The sequence below is a fragment of the Mauremys mutica genome, chromosome 7 (genome assembly GCF_020497125.1).
Source record: "Mauremys mutica isolate MM-2020 ecotype Southern chromosome 7, ASM2049712v1, whole genome shotgun sequence".
NCBI classification, from domain to species: domain Eukaryota; kingdom Metazoa; phylum Chordata; order Testudines; family Geoemydidae; genus Mauremys; species Mauremys mutica.
In genome coordinates, this window is record NC_059078.1 from 75,880,984 (window position 1) to 75,904,215 (window position 23,232).

The 23,232-nt window shown below is 42.5% G+C and overlaps 1 long non-coding RNA gene across 1 annotated transcript in view; it reads right to left on the reverse strand.

The window, feature by feature from the left end:
• Positions 1-23,232, reverse strand: part of LOC123374972 — a 42,861-nt gene that overhangs the window by 17,091 nt on the left and 2,538 nt on the right. The window contains exon 2 of the long non-coding RNA XR_006581272.1: positions 15,200-15,273. This is a non-coding gene — a long non-coding RNA (uncharacterized LOC123374972). The remainder of the gene's footprint in view (positions 1-15,199; positions 15,274-23,232) is intronic.

Genomic DNA, 23,232 nt, shown 5'->3' on the forward strand with positions numbered 1-23,232 from the left:
GAGCTATGCAGATTGAACCCAGCTGAGGATATGGCCCTGTATGTTTAGTGCCTTATAAATAAATTAATAAATTAGAATTTCCCCTGCAGTTGTAAAGGGTGGCAGTGCTTTTATTTTTTGTTCATTTCACTATTACTTCCAGGCCTTTCCCATCTTCAGTTTAAACAAAGATAAGACTGAACTAAAGTTCCATTGGCCTTGCAGTGCAAAGTCTTCTTACTAATAATCTCGTTTATCTCACTTTCAAGTTCAGTTCAAAGTAGGGTTTAGAGTCTGTGGTGAAAAATAATCTGCCCTAGGTGGCTAAAGAATATAAGGTTGGTCAGGTAATGTGTCAGCTACAAGGAAAATCACAATGGGAATAAAGGGGTCAGAGATGACTATGGGATTTGTCTCAGTGGGATCAGGGCTTGGATTGCACTGGTACACAGGTGCATGACATATTGGCACCTTTTTAATGTTCTCCAGAATCAAAGCATTTAAAAAAAAAAGTCTCTAGCGTTGTGACTGCTGAGATAGCCTCAAAAACGTGAAACAAGTGTAACCAATGCACTGACTTTTCCCTGCATTTGCAGCATGGGAAATGCTGAATGATGTAATCTGCACAGACTGTCACATCTGCCCCATTCATTTTAATAAGCATTCAGATGCCAATGATAATCCTTTAAATATCAACATTGGAAACTGCTCATTAATTCAAATAAGAAAGGAGAGGAAGGATCATGTTATGAAGATCTACAGTGACCGCTCATGTTGGCACCACAAGTGAGGTACGCTAGGGAGTGTATCACCATTCTTTGTCCCCCCGCAAATCAGTAAAAAGCCAAGCCCAGGAGCCCAGCAGGGACACTGAGCCCTCACATGGAGAGACATGCACAAGAATGCCAGGTAAGATCATATACGTGATCATATTGAACAGCTGCACAATATACTAAGTCATGTCTCATATGGGCAGCGCTTGGAAGAGAATCCAGTCCCACCACTAAGTGGGGGTCCAGAAAAATAAGATGATTTCAGATGGTCTGTTGGAGTAGCAGCCATAGTGAGAGATGGTAAGGAATAAAAAAAAAAAAAAAAGCCATGCACGCACAAGAGAACTGCATGACTTCTTTTTGTCATCCTCGTCCTCCTTTTTTCCTTATCCCAATGTCATGGCTTGTCTGGGGTGGGGCCAGGGATGAAGAGTTTGGAGTGTAGGAGGGGGCTGCAGGCTGGGGTAGAGCAGAGGGGTTCAGAGTATGGGAGGGGGCTCCGAGCTGAGGCAGGGGTTGGGGTGTGGGAGGGGGTACAGGCTCTGGGCTGGGGGTGCAGGTTCCAGGGTGAGGCCAGAAATGAGGGGTTCAAGATGTGGGGGGGCCCTCCGGGCAGGGGCTGAGGGGTTTGGAGTGTGGGAGGGGGCTCTGAGCTGGGGGTTCGGGTGCAGGGGGGTTTGGGCTCTGGGCTGAGGATGAGGAGTTTCAGGTGCAGGAAGGTGCTCTGGGCTGGGACCAAAGGGTTCTGAGGGCAGGAGCGGATCAGGGCTGGGGTAAGGGGCGGCTCCAGGCCCCAGCACGTCAAGCGCGTGCTTGGGGCGGCAAGCCGCGGGGGGCGCTCTGCCGGCGCTGCGAGGGCGGCAGGCAGGCTGCCTTCGGCGGCATGCCTGCGGAGGGTCCGCTGGTCCCACGGCTTTGGCGGACCTCCCACAGGGACCAGCGGACCCTCCACAGGCAAGCCGCCGAAGGCAGCCTGCCTGCCGTGCTTGGGGCGGCAAAATGCCTAAAGCCGCCCTTGCAAGCGGCTGGGGCACAGGAGGAGGTCAGGGGTGCAGGCTCTGGGCAGCGCTTACCTCAAGAAGCTCCCAGAAGCAGCAGCATGTTCCCCTTCCGGCTCCTACACAGAGGTGCGGCCAGGCGGTTCTGTGCACTGCCCTGTCCACAGGTGCCGCACCCTCCACTCCCGGAAGCAACGGCATATCCTCCCTCCAGCTCCTAAGTGAATGCACGACCAGACGGCTCTGCACGCTGCCCTGTCCCCAGATGCCACTGCTGCAGCTCCCATCGGCTGCGGTTCCTGGCTAGTGGGAGCTGCGGGGGCGATGCTTGGAGTGAGGGCAGCGAGCAGAGCCCCCTGGCTGCCCCTATGCATAGGAGCCGGAGGGAGGAACATAGTGCTGCTTCCGGAAGCTGCCCGAAGCCATAGCACATGAATAGCAGGGGAAGCCCCTGACCCTGCTCCCCGGCAGGAGCTTGAGGTCTGGATTACAAGGTCTGATGGGCCGGATGCGGCCCGTGGACCAAAGTTCGCCCACCCCTGTTCTAAAACAACAGTCAGTTCAGAAAACGGAGCCTAGAGTTTAAAGCTGTGAGATACTCCTTTATTTCTTCTTCATAACTCCTTCATACAGTGATTTTACCATTACAATAGCTTACTGAATGGGAAGTAGTTCAATGAGACTACTCAGGTGCTTGAAGTTAAGCATGTAAGTGTCGGCAGGATCAGGACCAGGAGTTTCTCAATTTCTGCTCTGCATTTTGTTTTTGCCTACAATGGGCTAATTGATTTTGACTAGTTATTCCCTGAAAATAGCTTACATTTGGATATTTTCAGTTAAAGTTAACTATAATAGACATTAATTTTATACAATAGTATAGTAATAAGGAGGCAAGTTTTGAATATTCAAACATCTGAATATTCTTTCTATTCAGACAACTGAGATGCCTTCCTTTTGTCTTTAAAAATTAGAATAAAAGGAGAAGTTACTTTGCCGTAGCTGAATAATGCCTTTGCTGATTTTTGTAGCATCCCTTGCAGGATTTTTCCTTTTGAAAAGAAACAAACATTATTGATTTTTGTTTTGCAATACATACAGCACACACAATTAAAGAGACATGAGCATTCAGCGACCATTACAAATAACAGAAGTTAAAAGTCCTTTAGAACAGTGACCTTTCAGAGAATGAGAGATAAAGGTAAAAAGTCAGGTAAAACAAATGAAACACACAAAAAGGATGAAATATTCAAGGCTTTGACTGTGCTTTGGTATCAGGTCTTCAAGAAAAAAGTATCAAGGTACTCTTTTCTCACACACATCAAGTGCACATTATGACGAGACACACAATTTTCCAAAACCTCAGTTTTGAGGAAGGGAGGTTTGGTGTCCTTCAGAATAGAAGATACATGATCTTTTAGCTTTCAGTAGTATGGATAGATATTAGTTCGGCAAACTAGTTAAGCTTTAACAGAAAACAGGTGACTGAGTAACTATCAAACATAGATGACTGCACCAAAGGTGCCTTTTTATATATTAGATGTAGCTTGCCCCACTTCTTCTCCCTCTTCTTTTACCTTTAAACTGTGTGCTCTAAGGCAGGGGTTCTCAAACTTTTTCTTTCTGAAATCCTCCTCAACATGCTATAAAAACTCTATGGCCCATGTATGCCACAACTGTTTTTTCTGCATACAAAAGCCAGGGTGGGCATTAGGGGTTAGCAAACAGGACAATTGCCTGGGGCCCCACATCACAGGAGGGCCCCATGAAGCTACACTGCTCAGGCTGCAACTTCAACCCCAGATGATGGAGCTCCGGGCTTCAGACTCATGCAGTGGGGCTTTGGCTTTCTGCTCTGGGCCCCAGTGAGTCTAACACTGGCCCTGCTTGGCGGACCCCTTGAAGCCTGCTCGTGGTCCCCCAGGGGGGCCCAGACCCCTGGTAGAGAACCACTGCTCTAAGGCAGTGAAGCAAATGGTATTGAAACAAATGCACTTAATTTTGTTTTCACAATGGGTTGATTATATGTCTCTCCGTTAATGAAAAAAGCTGCTTGTCAACTTCCTGAATTGCAGACCGCTGACATCTTTGACCTGGTCCACAATTAAAAGTTTTACTGGCATAGCTATGAAAGTTGGGTGTTTGACAAAAATCACACCCCTATCTGACACAGTTATCCCAGCAAAAGCCCTAGTGTAGTGGCGGTGATACTGTCAAAAAAATGTCGTTTTGCTAACATAGCTTATTTTGTTTGGGGGAACTGGTATAAGTTACACCAACAAAATATATCTTTTGCTGGTATAAGCTGTCTCCCCATTTAGAGGATTTGCTGGTATAACTATACTGCCAAACCCTTTCTAGTGCAGACAAACCCTTTAAATGATCTCTTCTTCTTCAAGCAGTTTCTGAAAAGCCTCAGAATGGGCAGGGATGGTGACAAGGGATGGACCACTTGATGTTACCTGTTCTATTCATTCCCTCTGAAGCATCTAGCATTGGCCACTGTCGGAAGACAGCATACTGGGCTAGCTGGACCTTTGGTCTGACCCAGTACGGCCATTCTTATGACCACAAAAGCCATGATAGATCACTATCATCTTCATAGAGCACAAGAGAACTGAGTCCCTCTCTAGCTGCCCACTCCAGAGGGAATGCTCTTGGTCACTTGAGGATTACAGAACCCAGTGGCCTGAGCTCCAGATATCTACTCTTCGACCCTGGGCAGCCTATAAAAACCCTATACAAAAAAAATGTGATCTGCTATCTTACATTTGCCTCTAAGACACTGTCTTCTGCAATGTTCTGTACAGTTCCAAGCATAATATCAAGAAATAATCCTAATGTTTGAAAATCCCTGATTCCTAGAGGCTATCAGTAGAACAAAAGCAACTTTTATGAAGATACACCAACTTTTATTTATTGGTTTAACTTGCTACAGTACTGTGTGGATAAAATACATACATTTCAATTTTCTTTGCTCATAATAAATCACAGTTTATAAAAAAAGTCTCAAAGTGCATCAGTGACAAAATGGAAACCCATCTTTACATAAACTGTTTCCAATAAAGTAATGAAATCTATTAATAACCTAGTACAATGGTTCTCAACCTTTCCAGACTACTGTGCCTCTTTCAGGAGTCAGATTTGGCTTGCGTACCCTCAGGTTTCATCTCACTTAAAAACTACTTGCTTACAAAATCAGACATAAAAATACAAGTGTCACAGCCCACTATTACTGAAAAAATGCTTACTTTCTCATTTTTACCATATAATTATAAACAGGGTGGATAAAAATCAATGATTTTTTTGGAAAAAAAAATTGGATTTTTTAATTTAATTTGGATTTTTTTGATAAAATGCTTTTTGAGGAAAAACCTATCTAAAGATAGTTTTAATTAAGATGCATTATAGCTCAAAGATATCTCATCATAGAATACGGATTATAAATTCTAATTCTATAGTATGAGACAATATATTCATGTAATGTCTAAGAAAAGTTTTGTAAATGAGTTCCAGTAGTTCATGGATTAGGGACCCAATTTTATGAGGTTCCACGGGCTTCTGTATAGATTATTTAGGTTAATCTTTCCATCTACCCAATGGGACTCGATATCTTCTAGACCAGACATGGGCAAACTAAGGCCTGTGGATCACATCCAGCCCACGGGACCGTCCTGCCCGGCCCCTGAGCTCCCGGCAGGGGAGCCTAGTCCCTGGCCCCTCCCCCGCTGTCCCCCTTCTCCCGCAGCCATGCCAGCCGTGCTTTGGCCTGCCGCTCCTGCTGGGCAGCGTGAGGAGCGCACTGGCACTGGCCGGGTGCGGCAGCTGTGAGCTTCTGCTGCTGGTAAGGGGGGGGGGGGTTGGTGAGGGAGTGGGGGGAAGTCACGGAGGAGGGGGAGGTTGGATGGGGCAGAGGTTCTGGGGGGGCGGTCAGGGAATGGGTAACAGGGAGGGTTGAGAGTGGGAGTCCTGGGGGGTATGTCAGGGGGGCGGGGATGTGGATAGGAGTTGGGAGGGCAATCAGGGGACGGGGAGCAGTGGGGAGGTTGTATAAGTGGGTGGGATCCCAGGGGACAGTTAGGGTCCCGGGGGTCCTGGGAGGGGGTGGTCAGGGGATGACAAGCAGAGAGCGGTTGGATGGGGGGTGGGAGTCCCGGGGGGCTGTCAGGGGGCAGGGAGTAGGGGGTTGGATGGGGGCGGGGGTCCCAGGAGGGGGTGGTCAGGGGACAAGGAGCAGGGGGGTTGGAGGTTCTGAGGGGGGAGTCAGGGGGCAGGAAGTGGGAGGGACTGGATAGGGGTGGGGGCCAGGCTGTTTGGGGAGGCACAGCCTTCCCTACCTGGCCCTCCATACAGTTGCGCAGCCGCGATGTGGCTCTCGGGCCAAAAAGTTTGCCCACCCCTATTCTAGACTGAGCACTATCAGAGATGCTTAGTTTTGCAGTTCTCAAACTGTGGATTTGTCTCTCCAGAGATAACATGCTTGTTAACAGCAAAAATGTTTTAAATAAAATAAAATAAATAAATAAATAGAGGTGAGAAATAATAGACCTCAACCTATTGTCCCTCTGCAAATTTGTGTACACAGAGTAAATCCCTTACCTCTCTCAAAAGTAAAAAGTTTCAAAAAGTTCAATGAATAGAAGATTGTTGGTGGTGGACTAGATCTGAACAAGGGGAAGAAGTCTGGAGATAAACATGAGAAGGGAGGGACAGGCAGTAGAAACAAAAGTGAAACTCTTTGAGCAGCATATTCCAGAATTCTTGAGGTCTTTCTGAGTGTAGCCTTCATTGATTTGAGATCTACCATAGCATTCTCTCACTAGAAGGGAAAACCTATAATGGCAGCAGGCCATAAAAGAAACCCAGTTTGGGAATATTTAATAAAAGTTCCTTTACCTGTGGATAAGACAGCCATGCACGCAAAATGCAAATAGTGCAACAAAGAAATGCAAGGCCTGGTTACAAAAATGAAACAACAACATCATGAGACGTGTTCCTTCTCAGGAGGAAGCTGCGTTGAAGATGATGAAAGGAACATGTCTGAACATGCAGGATCTTCAGGTTGGCAAACTTTTTTATTTCATACTTCTTTCTTAAGGACTGCCTGTCTTCCTTCCGGACTATTCTTGAATTCTCATGTTTGAACAAAAAATATAGTTGTTACTCTATGGTACTATCATTTTAGATGCATTCTGATAAAAAATAAAGAGCTGAAATAGGCAGATTTTCCTTTTACAATTTCACCTTTAAAGTAGTACTGAGTGTCAATGAATGCAATGAGTAATACTAAATGAACAGTATGGTAATAATAATTAAACAACTGCATTGACTTATTTTGTTTAGGAGAATCCACCCTCAACATACAGGATTCTGAAGATGATCCACCTTCAAGAGCACCATCATTTTCTATAGTTTCAGAGTTATCTGCCAATTATAGTGTTTCAGTCACATCATGTATGTCACATAGCCACAGTATATCATCTGTAGCAAAAAGGAAAAAAAAATCTCCATCATCCAGAAACAACCATAGATAAGTTTTTGATAAGAACCAGCAGATTACAAAAAGAGGTAATTGATGAAAAAATTGCCCAGTTTGTTTATGCAACAAACTCTCCTTTCCGTATGATTGAGAACCCACTCTTCATTAACATAGTTCAGTCATTAAGACCGGGATACAGTCCACCCAACACAGCAGATGTTGCAGGCAAATTGCTGGATAAAGTGTATGAAAGAGAAATCGAGCAGTGTGCAAAAGGTCTAGAGGGTAAAATTGCTAACCTGAGTTTTGATAGATGAAGCAATGTCCACAATGATCCTGTTGTATGTGCTTGTGTGACAACAGAAGAAGGGAATATCTTCCTTACAGAAACAATTGATTACATCAGGAAATGCACACACAGCAGAATACTTACAAGAAGTAGCAGTAAAAGCTATAACAGACTGTGAAAAAAAATTCAAAGCCTAGAATGCAGTTTGGTCACAGACAATGCAGCAAACGTATCCAAGATGAGAAGAAATTATTTAGAAGAGATTGACGAGAGTCCCAAGCTAATAACATACGGTTGCAGTGCTCATTTGATGCACCTCCTACCAAAGACTTCAGTGTTTCAGAAATAAAGGCGAATGTTGTTGAAATTGCAAAATACTTCCGTAACGACCACTTTGCAGCAGCTGCTCTGAAAGTAATAGGAGGAATCAAGCTAACTCTTCCACAAGATGTGTGATGGAACTCAGTAGTGGACTGTTTTGAGCACTATATCAAGAACTGGCTGAATCTGATGACAGTTTGTGAACAAAATCGTGAAAAAAATAGATGTCACGGTCACAGCCAAAGTTCTCAACATTGGGCTTAAGAGAAATGTTGTACACATGCTGAGTACCCTGAAGCCTATTTCTGTAGCCTTGAACAAAATGCAGGGAAATAGCTGTTTTATTGCTGATGCTGTTGAAATTAGGAAGGCACTGAGTGAGATCTTAAAAAGAGAAATATGCAATTACAGAGTTCAATTACAAGCATTAAAAATACGAATAGGACAAGCACTATCTTCAGCTCATTTTCTTGCAAATATTTTCAATACTTGGTACCAGGGTCCAACCTTAACTGCTAAAGAAGAGGAGTTGGCTATGACATGGACATCCAGCAACCATCCCTCCATAATGCCAACTATAATAAACTTCAGAGCTAAGGGTGAACCATTAAAGAAATATATGTTTGCTGATGATGTTTTAAAGAAAGTCACACCAGTGAACTGGGGGAAGTCACTTAAGCATTTGGACTCAGAGACTGTTGAAGTGATAATCTAACTTTTAACAGCAGTTGCTTCTTCTGCTGGTGTAGAAAGAATATTTTCTTCCTTTGGACTAATTCATTACAAATTGAGAAGTCATTTGGGACCTGAAAAAGCAGGAAAGCTTGTTTTTCTTTTCCAGATTATGAACAAACAGGAAAATGAAGGTGAAGACGACCGAGTTAGCTGCAGAAGCCAATATTTTAAGTTTCTCATGTTGACCTGGCTGACATAGTCGATTTAGGGTTTTGGTTTTTTTAATATTTTATTTAACTATTTTAGTTAAAACCAATTTTAACAAAAACAAGCCTGATTTTTAAAAACTTGAGTGTTTAACTAATTCAAATGCTTGTTTTGTTAAAATATTATATGTTTGGTATTGAAGAAAAATCCAGAATACATAACGTTGTTGTTTTAGTTGAATACAAATTTAAATGTCTGTCTGGTGATGTTCTTTTCCTAATGCAGGATGCAAGAAAATTCTCCAAATATTAATGATTAAACTGTTGAACTGGAGATAGTTCACCTCCTAATGACTTCATAAATATCTGCTTCAATTACCTTTGGTAAATTAAATAACCAAACAATCATTCATTTTCTGATACAGCAGCAAAACTAATTTGAAAAGTTTTCAAAATAAATCACTTTAAAAATGTATAGTGTGTACCTTCTAAAAATGAAACCTACATCTATCTCTGAGTTGTGAAGAGTATGTATTAAGATTATAAGAACAAACAAGAATGCACTTTTATATAGACATCCATGATTAAATTGAGTCTTCCTGACTTGTGATTTAAATCAAATCCAAACTGCTACCTGACATACCATCAAAACTGTACCACTAACTATCTCCAAGCAGAACAGATCAATTACAGTGATTTCCAACAAAGATGCACTTAAGCCCCAATCTGCAAACACTTAAGCACATAGGCAACTTTAACCATGTAATTAACCCCAATGAATTTGAGAAAGGGACAGAGCTGTTAATCGATTGGAAGTGATTAGTGTTTGCAGGATTAAGGTCTCAGGTATGATCCAGAAAAATAAAGAAACAACATGTGCCATTTTTGAATAACTCCAGTACCTATAGAAATGCATGTAAATAAATGCTCAGATTCCTTTGGGGACAGCGGAAGGAGGGGGCGGGGGGGGGGAACAACAACATATGAGCATCTAAATAGAGCTACCATAAATCTTTTAGAGTAAATTCTGTTCTCAGTTACATCCATGCAAATTTATGGAAATCAGTGGATTTTCACAGATCTAAATGAGGCCTTTAATCAAGCATTACACATATCATACTGTTTTACCAGAGCATGGTGTACTCTGAATTACAAAATGGAAGCAAGTCTTTTATTTTACTTTTTTACAACTAAAATTATATTTTTTAAATTAATTTGTGGTGTACTGTATTACTGTTTCAAAATTATAGATTTTTTTTAATACAGAAAACAGCTACAGCCTGGTTAGTAGAAGCGCAAATTTTCCCAGGACTGCTATGTTGTTGTCCTACCCTGGCTGAACCATTTCTGGGATGAGAGGTCTAATTCAATCCTTGGACTCAATGGTCTATTTAATGGTTGGCCTCTCTGATGACTCTGTGACACTGCCATCTTAGGGAAAGCAATTATCATTCACCCATTTTTACACATGACTGAGAAAAGTTTTGCAAGATTACTTCAGGAACAGTTAGGAACAAATCTGAGGTCTCTAATACGACAGATCACTGCTCTGCCACTTAGCTACATTACCTTTCAGAACGAATATGCAAAATTATGTCCTTAGCTATTTTGCCTCTAACCAACAGACCACACACTGCTCCCAGAGTCAGGAATAGAATCTGGGAATCCTGATCCCCAATATTTCAGTGCTATCTCAGGTATAATTACACAGTGTACTGGCCAAATGTGTTGTGTCCCTCCTATGGGTCAGTCCCTATCAAGGATAATAACTAGGGTGGATAAAAAAAATTGATGATTTAAAAACAATAATAAAAATTTGATTTTTATTATTTAAATCAGATACCCAATATTTATTAAATTAACCTACTGTAAATTAAGGCCTTGGCTACACTGGTGCTTTATAGTACTGCAACTTTCTCGCTCAGGGGTGTGAAAAAACACCCCCCTGAGCGCAGCAAGTTACAGCGCTGTAATGCGCCAGTGTAAACAGTGCCCCAGCGCTGGGAGCGCGGCTCCCAGCGCTGTAAGCTAATCCCCTCGGGGAGATGGAGTACCTGCAGCGCTGGGAGAGCTCTCTCTCAGCTCTGGCGCCGTGATCACACTCGCACTTCAAACTTTGGAGTTTCGAGTGTAGCCAAGCCCTAATTTTGAAATTGGCAACCTATGTTAAGGCCTAAACTTATTATAATCTATTAAAATCATTTAAATTAAATACAAAAAAAAAATATTAAACATGTTTGTTGCCAAGTTTTAAAGAGAATCATACTACTGAATTGGTAGAAGTCCACTGGCTAAGCACCTGGAGCAGAGTTTGTTGACTTGCTAAACCAGCTTTTGACAGCAGAAGCCTCTTCTCCAAGTGCAGAGAGAATATTTTCTTCATTTCAGTTTATTTAACTAGTTCAGTTCAATGACTAGTTCATTCAAAATTAAGAAACCAACTGAGAGCTGAAAAAGCAGGAAAGTTTGTTTTCCTCTTCCACTCTAGGAACAACTAGGTGTGAGAGAATAAGATCTAATAATTCTAGAATCTGGAAGGATATGTTGACTCAGAAACAATCATTCAGTTTGCTAACTACAGATAACACTTTCTTCTTTAATCAATTAGTAAGATCAGTAAGACACGTTTGCTAATTTTTTTCTTATGTATCCAGTACATTTAATGTAGTTTTACTTAATAAAACAATTAAAATTGTGTTGTATTTGAATATCCATCCAAATAGAACTTGATGCAAATTGCAAGTAAAATATTAATAATCATCAGGTAAATAAGAAATGAGTCGGTCACCATTTTCTAACATAAAATATGTAAAAATTAAGAATCTGAAAAAATGTAAGTTATGCTACATAATTGCTTAAACAAACATGTATAGCTATAGTATACCTCCTTGTGAGTAAAAGGAAGCAGCAAAATTAGTGGAAAGTCTATATTTAGTTGCAGATCAACATGCTTTACTGCTGCGTTTTTCAAACTTCGGTCGCAACCAAGTACTGGGTCGCAGCATGTCAGGCAACCAAGTACTGGGTCACTCTGGTCAGCACCGCCGACTGGGACATTAAAATTCCCATTGGCGGTGCTGCCCAGCTAAGGCAAGCTAGTACCTACCTGTTTCAACACTACCTTGAGCCCCTCCCCAAACCCAGAGCCCCTCCTGCACCTCCAACCCCTTATCCTTGCCCCTCCCCCAGAACCTGCACCCCCAGACCAGAGCCCTGACACCCTCCTGCACCCCAACCCCCTACCCCAGCCCAGAGCCCCCTCCCACACCCTGAACCCCTCATTCCTGGCCCCACCTCGCAGCCCTCACCCCGGCACCCCAATCCTCTACCCCAGCCCTGAGCCCTTCCCAAACCCCTCACCCCCAGCTCTGTTGGGTCACAGGCATCAACAATTTTCTTCAACTGGGTGCCCAGAAAAAAAAGTTTGAAAACCACTGCTTTACTGGACACGGATGAGAATTAATCTTTCTTTCGGAAAATAAATAAAAAGTACTATTGAAAAAACACAATTAAAACTGATGAATTAAATCAATGTTTCCTGCTTGTTGATTTAAATCACAATTAAAATCAGTGATTTAAATTGTTTTGATTTAAAAATCAGTCTACCCTGATAATAACTTGTTTCATCAACTACTCCTACAGCTCAAGTGGAAAAAGTTTATATTATTGAGCTGAAAACCCTGGGTTTAATCCCTGTTGATGCTCCATATGGGAGAAAATACTATGTAATTGAATCTTAATGCCTACACACTCAAGGCTGAATTGAGGCTGATACTTTTCATAAGCATGAACTCTAAAAATTGTTTAAGATTACATGTATGCAAATTATTTGTAAATATTAAAATTAGTTCATTCAATAATTGGCATGTAATGTCAGCACATGAAGCTGCAAAAAAATGACAGCTATGTCTTTATATAATCCAATAACATTTGCTATCATATATATTAGTACCTATATTAATGGCTGTATCAAGAAGTATTAATAAGTATGAAAAAAATCTGATTATTCTTTCAAATGTTCACTTCTCTGGAGTTATTACACTGGAAAGAGCAGTATTTGAACACCAATTCAGTCTGCAAAATACCATATGATGTAGAATTAGTTGATATTCAATAACCCAGAGTAACCCAAAAAAAAATAATTAAAAATTCAGGACAATTACAAGAGTGGGGGAAGAAGGAGAGATTGGGGGAAAAAATCGTATGGAATAAACACACGATCAGAATACTAAGTGACAAGAACACTGAGTGGAATGATCTTCTAATACACTGAACGTTACTGATGAGAGAAAATGAATTCTTGGAGCTTATAAGGCTTAGTGGCTCATACGGGAACCAGCTGCAACATTCAGTTAAATACAGTAAACAAGATTTTTTTTTCCCCATCGCTCAATAGAGAAACTCCATCTTTAGACAGATTATAATCCTCAAGTAAAAAACTGCCCATTGATCTGATTTTATAATATAAACATCCAGAGGCAGCAATCAATATTTTTAGCTAAAAATGTACATATCTAGGGTTTCAATAATAGATTTATTTGATTTTGTCTGACATAACCAATGTATTTAGCTTAGATACTTACTGGGTGACATTTTCTGTGACTGTTCTACATGCCTAAGATGCTATTTGTTTTATACACTCAACCTCTCCCCCCAAAATCCTAAAAAATTTTTTTGCCTTCAAGCGTCCTTGCTTCTTTTAAAAATAAAGACCGCTACAACTGAAGTTTAGACTGGACTTTTCATCCCAAGGACCTCAAAATGTCTAAGTTATACACAAAACAGTTACCTTCTATATACAATGCAAATTTATTATCTACAATGCAGATCTCAATGGCATATTCTGCATTTATTTCACACATTTGCTCCAAACACAGAACTTCCACTGACCTCAATTAGAATTTTGCATATTGCAAAAGTGCTTTACAAACACATACAGGTATCATTTCACTTACCACAAGCATTAAATGCCTAAGTGAACTGTACATAACAGGTTAAGATAGGAAATAAAGGAAAGTACTTTAACTGATTGAAACTGCAGCTGAAATTTAGGTAGGTAGAATGTAATTACTAAGACTGGAGTTCGAACAGGATACAAAGGCTAAGGGGATAATATCCCCATCACTTGTATAAAGAATTGTGTGATCTTTAATGGCCACATTTGGCAAAGACAAGTTTTATGTCTTGTTTGCACTGCAATTAGAATTGATTTGGAGAAAGAACATCCCTTAACAGATCATCAATATTATCTTCTGCAGGAGTTGGATCTTCTTTGGAGGTCTCCCATCCAAATAAAGACCAGGCCCACTTCTAAGCAGCCGATGTGAACTGCCAACAGAGGAGAATTTTGAGATTCCAAAAAGTGGTTTCAATCCAATTCAAAATTTTGAAAATTTTCTGCAAATTGGAATTATCCATTCTATAATCAGTTCTACTGGGAGCCTGGGTTCTGGGGGAGTCTGCCTGACAGGTTGCCAAAAACCAGGGACCATGGAAGCCCTTAGAGGGCTGACTCCAGGGCAGTCTGCCTGGTTGGGTGTTCCAACTCCAACGTAGCTCCTGCAGCCAGGAAGCCTAGAAGTCCTGGGAACCAAGGCTGTTCAGAAGCCACAAGCCTAGGAGCTGGGGGCAGCCCACAAAGTGGGCTGCTGAGAAGCCTAGCAGGTGGGCAGAAGAGGAATCAAGTGGTGAACTGGCAGAAAACTGATGGAAACCCTCCAAGCTTCTAGAGGAATTCTGTCAAAACTGACAGTCCTGCAGAATGTGTTGATTTCAACGAATAAACAAATTCTGAAGAAAAAAATATTTCTAATTTTTTCTGACCAGTTCTAGTTTTAACTCTGTAAAATTATTAGGGATTTTTCCTTCTGCGTGAGTTAATCACAGTTTAAGGAAGAGCAAACAAGGATACCCAGTGGTCATTTCTGTGTAATTTCAGATAGTAGAATTATATAAGCTCTTGAGTAATATTCTGTCAACGAAGTCTACTGGGCTCCTGGCTTTGAACTGATGTTCTTAGTACACCTTGAACAATAATTTTAGCCAATATACTTATTTGTAATAAATCTGCTAAAATAACATGCATATCTTAAAAACATGGATCTTTTCAATTCAGATAAGCACAAAATAAATAAAAGTGTTTATATTACATCTAAAATGAAATAGGCCGCAATATTTAAAGTTGGAAGTAAAAGCTATTTCAAAAATAGTTGGCACAGAAAAAGTTGTCTGTTCTACTTTTTCCAAATTCAGAATGTTTTCCCAATTCTTAGGTTGTAATGAACAAGTATATAACAATGTCCCATAAATTAGAGCTAAATAAGTCCATCACTCACGCAGATAGTTTCCTGCAGTACATACGCTTGTTTACCATTGTATTTCTGTGTGTTTAAATGACTGGGAGAAAAATAATTCAATTTCAATATGAAATTAATTGAAATTTACTGAAATTTCTAGTTGCACACAAAAATATAAAACATTACCTTTAAAACCATCCCAGTGATCTTTTACCAGTTTAACTGAAAGGAGAGTCTTCTAATGTCCTCCATGTGTTACTCTAAACAAAGAACATAGTGTATCTTTCATTATTAGAATTATTGTTTTCATATCTACAAGTCCCGATAAACTATTAACAGACATATATGCATACTGACCAACGTTCTTAGACCATGAGAAATAGCTCCCTTAATTACTGCTTACTCCTTAACACAAGAAAGACAGAGATTTGACTGGAATAGAGAGAAGATATGCAGTCTAGCTGATAGGAACCAAGACACAAGAACTCTTGAATTTTAATCTTAACTCTTACCTAAGACCTGCTCTGTGTCATTGGGCAAGTCACTTAACCTCTGCGTCCACCTCATAATCAACCTCACAGGAGTGTAGTGGAAGTCAATTATGCCGGTGAAGTGTTTATATATATTATAAACATACACAATTATTCTTCTCTCACATGTGATTGTATTCAGATATTACAAAAATAAAAGAATTTCTGATTTACTTTTTTTTTTTTTTAAGAGTTCCAAGTGTAACTTGTTGAATATTTTGTTGGAATTCAGTAATACTGGACATTCACCTTTATCAAAGCAGAAGGGCTCTGCTCATGCTGTTATTTCATAAAAAGACGTGCTACTGAAACTGGTGAAAAAGGATATTCATTTTCAGTCTTGCATTGTGTTTTACCATTCTGAATCCCTAACATATGAAGTAATATATCATAAACATATCCCGGTCAATGCATGCAGCTGATAAATAGGTAAGGAACACTTTCAGAGAGGTATATTCTAGTGATCTGAGTAGTTTTACAGTTCTTCTTTACAGTTCTAACTCTGATGTAGGCCTTTCTGAGCTCTTGAGCATGTCAAATAGTTGTCACATTTTCCACTTAACCCCTGCTTCAGTTTTCCTATCTGTAATATAGGAATACTATTTCCTATATCTCTGAGGTCTATGAGAATTGGTTGATAAGCACTAAGTGCTAATTATTATTATTTTCTCTATACCTGCTTCTTAGTTTATATTCTTTTACACACACATTTTAAACTCAGTGTTTCAGCAGTGGAACAGCTATTGTTTCAGTGTTTTATGATGGAAACCAAATGTTTCCCTACTGAGGCCACAGAAATGATGCTATGCTTTGCATTTCCTCACTTCTCTGAAACTATTATGAAATTCTCATTAGTATCTGTGATAAATGAAGGGGGGGTATAGCTCCTTTTTATGGGCACCCAGCCAGCCAGTTAGCTAAACAATTCCTCTTAGTAGCTGTTCTCTACTTCCTTTACCTGTAAAGGGTTAACAAGCCCACAGGTAAAAGGAAAGGAGTGGGCACCTGAGCAAAAGAGCCAATGGGAGGGCTAGAACTTTTTAAAATGGGGAAAAAAAACCTTCCCTTTGTCTGCTTTTTGTTGTCCTCTGGAGAGCGGAGACACAGAGCAACAATGCTGTAAGCAGCTTTAAAACCACATAAGAAAAAGCATCAAATCATACCTCAAACTACTTATCTGAAACCCCAAATATGTAAGTAAATCAGGGAATGACTAGGAAGATGCAATTGTCATGGGTTGCATCACAGAACCGTCCTTAGGAGCTGCCACCTGATGTGCCAAGACTACCTCTGCCCCCGCTTTCCCTGCCAACTCAGGACCCCAGCACTCTGTCTTGCTGAGCCAGACACTCCCGTCTGCTCCAACAAAGACCCAGGGTCTGAATTACTTGCCCCAAAGCTGCAGGTTTACCTGAAAGCAGCTAACAGAAGTGTTCTTGTCTTTAACACTCAGATGCCCAACTCCCAATGGGGTCTAAACCCAAATAAATCCATTTTACCCTATATAAAGCTTATACAGGGTAAACTCATAAATTGTTAACCTCTATAACACTGATAGAGAGATATGCACAGTTGTTTGCTCCCCCAGGTATTAATACATACCCTGAGTTAATTAATAAGTAAAAACTGATTTTATTGAATACAGAAAGTAGAATTTAAGTGGTTCCAAGTAGTAATAAACAGAACAAAGTAAATCACCAAGCAAAATAAAATAAAACGTGCAAATCTACGTCTAATCAAACTGAATAGAGATAATCTCACCCTCAGAGATGCTTCAGTAAGTTTTTTCCTCAGACAGGACACCTTCCAGGCAGTAGCATAGCTAGGGTGGTGCAGGGGGCGCAGTCGCTTCCCCTCAGCACATTTTCCAAAAGCGGCGCCTTAGTTAGGAGTTACCATGGCGCCAGCGGGCAGGGCCCATGCTCTGCTCTGAAGCTTGGCCTGCTGGGCCAGCGCTGGGCTCCTGCACGCAAGGGAGGGCAGCACAGCCAGAGGAGCCATAGGGGTGCGGGCGGCGCGGCCGGAGGAGCCATGGGGGTGGGGGCGGCGCGGCCGGAGGAGCCATGGGGGTGGGGGCGAGCGAGGAAGGGGAAGGAGACAGGCGAATGGAGCAGGCGGCTCTCTCGCGCCTCCAGGGTGCATGAGGGGAAGCGGGCGGGCCCCAGGGAAGAACAGAGGCGTGCGGGGATGTCAGCCTAGGCGGGAGCCTCTGGTTCTTTGCCGCCCGGCCTGAGCCGGGCAAGCGGGGGATGAGTTCAGGGCAGCCAGCGCTCAGCCTGGAGCACAGAGCCTCCCCCAAACTGCCCAAGGGGCTCGGACCCGCCAGAAGCTGCGTTCCCATCCAGGCATGAGGGTCAGAACCCCTGAGCAGAGCCAGGCCCTGTAACCCCGAACCAGCCTGTAACCCCCTCTGTTCCCTGCACACACACGGGGCTGGAACTGGGGGGCGGGGCTGCCGCACCCCAGGCTTGAAGGGGGGGGCACAGCATAGCCACAGCACAGTCGGAGGAGCCATGGGGAGGGGGGCGCGGAGCGGACAGAGGAGCCAGCCGGGGGGGGCGTGGAGCAGATGGAGGAGGAGCCAAGGGGGTGTGGCCAGAGGAGGAGCCAAGGGGGGCGCCTTTTCAATGTTTGCTCCCCCTGCTCTTAGAACCTGGCTATGCCATTGCTTCCAGGCCTGGGCAGAATTCTTTCCCCTGGTACAGCTCTTGTTCTAGCTCAGGTGGTAGCTAGGGAATTCTTCATGATGGCTCCTCATGCTTTGTTTTGTTCCACCCCTTTATATATCTTTTGCATAAGGAGGGAATCCTTTGTCCCTCTCTGGGTTCTCACCCCCTCCTTCTCAATGGAAAGACACCAGGTTAAAGATGGATTCCAGTTCAGGTGACATGATCACATGTCACTGCAAGACTTCATTGCCCACTTGCCAGCACACATGTATACAGGAAGACTTATAGGTGAAACAGCCATCTGCAGTCAATTGTCCTGGTTAATTGGAGTCATCAAGATTCCAAACCACCATTAATGGCCCCCACTTTGCATAATTACAATAGGCCCTCAGAGTTATATTTCATGTTTCTAGTTTCAGATACAAGAGTGGTACATTTATACAAATAGGATGATCACACTCAGTAGATTATAAGCTTTGTAATGATACCTTACAAGAGACCTTTTGCATGAAGCATATTCCAGTTACATTATATTCACTCATTAGCATACTTTTATAAAATCATATAGACTACAATGTCACAGCGATTACGGTGTTTTTGTTGTTTTTTTTTTATTTCTTATTGGCTTGTGGACTCCTCTGTGCTAACCCCAGGTGCTTTTGTTTTGCTTGTAACCTTTCAGATGAACCTCAAGAGACCTATCTTGATGCTTAATTTTTGTAATTGTTTCTTTTAAAATCTAGCAATAGCCTGAGTTTTCAGATGTATTTTCTTTTTGTTTTTAATAAATTTTCCTTTTTTAAAAACAGGCTTGGATTTGTGTGTCCTTAAGAGGTTTGTGCATGTTGTTTAATTAGCTGGGGGCAACAGCTAATTTCGTTTGTTTTCTTTCTCAGCTCTTCCTGGGGGGCAAGTGAAAGGGCTTCTGAGTACCCCACAGGAAGGAATTCCCAAGTGAGCCTTCCTGGGTCCCAAGGGGTTCTTTTGCACTTGGGTGGTGGCAGCATTTACCCATCCAAGATCAGAGAGAAACTGTGACCTTGGGAGTTTAATATCAGCCTGGAGTGGCCAGTATTAATTTTTTAATCCTTGCAGGCCCCCACCTTCTGCACTCAAAGTGCCAGAGTGGGGAATCAGCCTTGACAGTATCTATTTCCATATTAATATATCGAAGTAATTGAGCAATTCTAATAATGTAAATATATTGAGAGGCTGAGTGTCTAAAGCAGGCTTGACAATATCTGCATAACCAGTTCTTCCTAAAAAGAAACATTTCTTGCTTTTGCTTCCCTCTGTTTTACTAATAGGAATCTTCAGACTCTGGACATGATAATTTTAACCCCTGCTGTCTCCTCCCCTCCCCCTTTAGTTTATCCCCTCCTAAGTAAGCCCCTACGCCAAAAAATCATAGACCTAATGTAATTTGCTAACATCACATTGTCCACTGTGCTTGTGTGTTATACCCATTCCCACATCCTGTACCTGTCTTGTCTATTTAGATTGTAAGCTCTTCAGTGCCTGGACTATGTACTACTCTGTGGCTGCACAGCACCTAGAATAAAAGGGTCCCATTCTTGGTTGGCCTTTAAGAACTACCAAAATACATCATGATATACCACACAAATCTTGAAGGTGAGCAGGAGCCTGCTATTCTCTCTTCAGTGGTCTTCCCTACTTCTTATCTCTGACAATTAGGGGTATTTATCATGCAGTGACAATATAAAACAGAGACTGGGATTCTATATATTCAGTTTCCTTTATTCATTGATCTATTACAGCAGTTCTCAAATTTTAGCAACCAGAGGACCCCCATTTTGATTTACAAAATTTTCACAGACCCCCAGGTCCCTTGCTCAGCCCCAGGCCCCGCCCCCCACTCCACTCCTTCCCCCAAGGCCCCACTCTCACCCCACCTCCAAGCACACCCTGTCCCCACTCCTCTCTCTCTCTCCCAGCACCTCCCGCACGCCGCTCAACAGCTGTTCCCCGAACTACAGAAGGCACTGGGAGGGAGCGGACGAAGTTGATCAGCAGGGCCCAAGGACCCGCTGGAGTACCCTCACAGACTCCAGTTTGAGAAATGCTGATCTATTATGTACGTGTAAAAACTCTTTTGTAAATATACTTGTAATACAATTGAATAAATGTATACTGTGTGATATGGGACTGCACTTGTACATAGTACTTTTTTATATCATTTGGACTTTTTTCCACTGCATGTATAACAGTCTTTCTTGTTCAAAACTTGCAAAAATTAACAAAAAAATATTGATTTTTGCAAAGACCTTTCTGTCTTTGACCCCACAATAAAAAGCATCAAATATATTGATGTTGACTAACTGCAGGTTACCCATATCACTTCCTGAGATGAGTACACAGGCGGTTTTGTGTATTTTTTTTAAATCCCTTTTTCATGACTGTTCTATAGTTCAGCTTGTCACTTAGGGCTTGTCTAGGTGACCGCTTAGTTTGCAGCAAATTGGGGCATAAATCTACCTTGCACTAAGCGCCTGTGTGGACCCTGCTGCCATGCACTGTAAGTTCTCTAGTGCACTTTAATCATCCGTTTCAAAGCGCAGTAGAGCAAAGAGCACTACAGAACTTTTGTGTGCAGCAGCAGAGCCATATGGGCACTTAGTGCACGCTAACACAAGGTAGATTTACACTCTGGTTTGCTGCAAATTAAGTGTCCACATAGACAGGCTCCTAGTGATATTACCTTCTACTTCTGACGCTAACAAATGATATCTTCACCAACTGCAGTATTGGGCAGCCACACGCTCAGAGCTCAATTCTGACTTCTGATTAGAACACACAACTTTCATTTACTTCAATGAAAGTTACATATATTTATCTGAAGGCAAAACTGGGCCCAGATGTTCCCAAATATAATACTTGAAAAGAAGGCATAAGGATGTCAACACAACTGGATACACAGAGGAAAGCCATTCTTTCTGTCTCTCCTGCAATTCTTACAGCAAACATGTTCTGGGTGATGCTTCTCACAGAGAAAGGTTGAAATGGCAGAACTTAAAGGTTTCCTGGCAGTCAGAAAAGCCCCATTAATGTGAGTGAGACTCTTGGAGTTTCACTGCACTGAGAGGTTTGAGCTCCTGCCTGACATGATGCAAATAATTCCACCCAATGAGTAAATTCTTATCAGTAAGGCAGTCATTAGCTCCAGGGAGAAAGACAAGTGGGTTTTTCTTTTGAAATCAACTCATTGGAAAATGCTGCAACCCAGAGGACTAAACAGATGTCTGATTGCTCCTCGTGTTGCTATGCTCCTCATATTATATGACTCAAAGTTTCTTCAGACTGGGACACTGTAGCCACCACAGTCTGCCTTAGGGTATGATTGCAAGTTAAATCAAGTTATCTATACCTAACTCTTCTCGAGTTACCCTATTTTGAGCAAAAGCTGCCTCATCACAAAACACTTTGAGATGCACAAATTGGTTGTGTTAGCAGGTGGCAAGTCATGCTAACTTGAGCTTTATCTATACCCCTTGATGGGCCAACTAAAGTTAAAAGCACCCCCACACTCAAAATAAGGAGTTTTAGAATCATTAGTATTATCTAGACTGTCCCTGACCAGTCTAACCTGCTCTTAAAAATCTCCATTGATGGAGATTCCACAACCTCCCTAGGCAATTTATACCAGTGTTTAACCACCCCTGACAGTTGCGAAGTTTTTCCTAATGTCCAACCTAAACCTCCCTTGCTGCAATTTAAGCCCATTGCTTCTTGTCCATATCCTCAGAGGTTAAGAAGAACAATTTTTCTCCCGCCTCCTTGTAACAACCTTTTATGTACTTGAAAACAGTTATCATGTCCCCTCTCAGTCTTCTCTTTTCCAGACTAAACAAACCCAATTTTTTCAATCTTCCCCCATAGGTCATGTTTTTGAGACCTTTAATCATTTTGTGTGGATGTGACTCAAATTAGGGGGAAAACTCAACTTAATTGCAAGGAGGACAAACCCTGAGGTATTTCCATCACAGACATCTGCACAGGAGCTAGATCAGTGGTCCTCAAACGTTTGTACTGGTGACCCCTTTCACATAGCAAGCCTTTGAGTACGACCTCCTTTTTAAATTAAAATTTTTTAAATATATTTAAACACCATTATAAATGCTGGAGGGAAAGCAGGGTTTGGAGTTGAGTCTGACAGCTCACGACCCCCCATGTAATAACCTGGGAACCCCCCTGAGGGTTCCGAACCCTAGTTTGAGAACCCCTGAGCTAGATGGTCTCTTCACACAGTTTGCAAAGCATTATTGCTTGGATTTGGCCTCCAGGAAATAATCTTATTTCAGACTGTGTCCTGAAATTTGTTTCCAATATAGGAGAAGTCAAACTCTCTCCCTGTCAAAAGGTAGGTTTATTTTACTTCAGTTGGCCTGTTTTTTCAAGTTTTCCCACCCTACTGATCGTAGGTTGATTCATGTATAACATATACGCCTCTACCCCGAAATAACGCGGTCCTCGGGAGTCAAAAAAAAAATCTCACCGTGTTATAGCTGAGAACGCGTTATATCAAACTTGCTTTGCCCCGCCCCTTGCTCCCTGACCACCCCCTCCAGAGACCCCATCCCTAATCACCCCCAGGATCCCACCTGCTACCCAACCCCCCTGTCCCCTCACTGCTCTCACCCCTATCCACCCCTCCCCGCCCCTGACAGGCACTCACCGGCAGTGGCGGGAAGCGGAGCAGCCCGGCCCCAGTCCACTTCACTCTCACAGCTCCCAGCCACGGTGCTCCGCTTCCTGCCATCGGTGAGTGCGGAGAGGTTGGGGAAAGGATGTTCCCCCGCACTCACCTGCGGCGGGAAGCACAGCGACGCAGCCCCAGCCTGCTCCGCTTTCCATGCCCCAGCCCCAGCCGTGTCGCTGGGGGGCAGCTGGGGAAAGGTCCTGCACTCAGCTGCGGCGGGAAGCGGAGCGCCACGGCTGGGAGCTGGCAGAGTGGAGCTGGCTGGGGCGGGGTTGCTCCGCTTCCCACCGCCGGTGAGTGTGG